Source organism: Palaemon carinicauda, chromosome 28, assembly GCF_036898095.1.
Source record: "Palaemon carinicauda isolate YSFRI2023 chromosome 28, ASM3689809v2, whole genome shotgun sequence".
NCBI classification, from domain to species: domain Eukaryota; kingdom Metazoa; phylum Arthropoda; class Malacostraca; order Decapoda; family Palaemonidae; genus Palaemon; species Palaemon carinicauda.
The window spans coordinates 68,270,183-68,272,682 of NC_090752.1; positions in this window are offsets into that span (position 1 = coordinate 68,270,183).

The window sequence follows — 2,500 nt, forward strand, 5'->3', positions numbered from 1 at the left end:
AGTGATTTTATAATTACTAAGGAAAGGACAATTTGGATGTTAAGTACTTTTTTTGGAACGTGAGAAACAGAACTGGTTGCAGATACTTATTCAAAGATCATGTTTATGAAAAAAAAAGAATAATGTGTGGAAAAAAATTATTTTCTTTAATCATGTTACATTTCAACGACGAATGCTATCACTCCATCCTTGTGAATACTACCGCTCACGTGAATCTTAAATATCGAAATGGTAATACGCCTACTTTCTAATCATTTCTTTTATATACTGTACTTTACATAGAGTTCCTCTTACCACAAAGATAGTAAAGTGTCTTTTGTTGTATTAAGTTTTTAAATATACGCACCTCTGGATACCACGGCACATTTATATCCTATTTCAGACATAAACAAGCAGATTGTGGGTGTATGTAAGACTCAATACTACGCAGTACTCTAGATGTTTTATTCCAGCTGTTACCAAGTTGTGGAATGATCTTCCTAATCGGGTGGTTGAATCAGTAGAACTTCAAAAGTTCAAAGTTGGAGCAAATGCTTTTTTGTTGACCAGGCGGACATGAGTCTTTTTATAGTTTATATATTACATATTTGTTTTTGACGTTATTAATAGTTTATTTATGACATATCTCTAATGACATTACTTTTTTTAGAATTATTTATTGTTAATTTGTTCTCTTCAGTTATTTATTTCCTTACTTCCTTTCCTCACTGGGCTATTTTTCCCTATTGGAGCCCCTGGCCTTATAGCATCTTGCTTTTCCTATTAGGGTTGTAGCTTGAATAGTAATAATAATAATGATAATAATAATGTGCCTGCATGGGCACTATTTCTGAAACTTGATCCCAAAATCAGGAAACTAGCCTCTTCTCACCTCGAAAAAAAGTGTTACGTTTGAAACTGATCTTATCGTTTTTTTTTTTTCCTTCCCTTGACCTGTTGAAAGGATTTGCCTATATGGTACATCAACCCCAACCTCTCTCTCTCTCTCTCTCTCTCTCTCTCTCTCTCTCCTCTCTCTCTCTCTCCTCTCTCTCTCTCTCTCTCTCTCTCAAAGAAGACCGTCTGGGAAATATAAAATGAGGACACGAATCTCTGGTACATCAGCTCTCTCTCTCTCTCTCTCTCTCTCTCTCTCTCTCTCTCTCTCTCTCTCTCTCTCTCTCTCTCTCAAAGGAGCCCGTCTGAAAAATATTCTAATACATGCATTCATTCTTTGGTACATAAACTCTCTCTCTCTCTCTCTCTCTCTCTCTCTCTCTCTCTCTCTCTCTCTCTCTCTCTCTCTCAAAGGAGCCCGCCTGAAAAATATTCTAAAACATGCAATCATTCTTTGGTAAATAAACTCTCTCTCTCTCTCTATCTCTCTCTCTCTCTCTCTCTTTTCTCTCTCTCTCTCTCTCTCTCTCTCTCTCTCTCTCTCTCTCTAACCAACTATCAAATACGAAAGGCCAAAACCATTAAGCAGAATCACCTTTACAATGAAAGATGTCAAAAAGAAAGTAAAGGGACTCAGAAAATATAAAGCACCAGTTCCAGATGATATTCATCCGAGAATTTAGAACTAAAAGGAGAGATAACTCCCAAACTTTTATAAACTATTCCAGAAGACAGCCATCGATAGAAAGACACCATAATGATGGAAACTGGGCAATGTTCCTCCAACCTACATGAAGTAACCAAAAAGAAGAACCTGACAATTACAGACCTGTATGTCTAACTTCAGTACTATGTAAAATGCTTGAATCAATTGATATAGATTCAATAGTAGAGCATAGAGAGAAAAACGATCTTCTGATAGAAAATTTGACACGGTTCTAAACAAAAGAGATCCTGTTGGAATATTTCCCCAACATGCTTAGCTTATATGACAAAAGCTGGGCAATAGACATCATATACCCCCTGCTTCTTGGTAATACTCAAAGTAATACTAAGTCATTATCTTCTGCCTTGTGCTGTTCAGTTGGGAGCTGCAGCACGTTAAGGACGGCCTAATGTTAAGAAGACTTATCTGGTGGCTTGGCAGCACTTATGATATGTTGGTTACAGAAAAAATGGAAAGTCATCTATGATTATTGTGTAGGCTCATTTGTAATTTCGTGTATTTTTTTTCTTTTTTTGAAAAAGCAAAAACACATTTGATCTTGAAAGAAGGTATCATAAGCTTTAAAAAAGATTAGGTTGGCATTTTTTTTCTGAACTAGAATTCTAAGGGTATGAAATCCAAAATGCGACATCTTTACAAGTACATATGATAGAATTAAAATTAAGGAAACCAGTGGAAGTATCAAATTTAGGTTATATGCATCATCGACATATCATCACATTTCAAGATAACCTTAAAACAAGAGATAAAACGTTCTATTTAAGAAATTTCCCAAACCTATTTACTCTGTCATATTTTGCTTACCTGTTCCAGGTATTATATTCGTTCATTCAGATGGAGTGTTTCCGTAAAATATTTGTTTATCTTATGCTTATGAATGATTTTTTTAAAAAACCG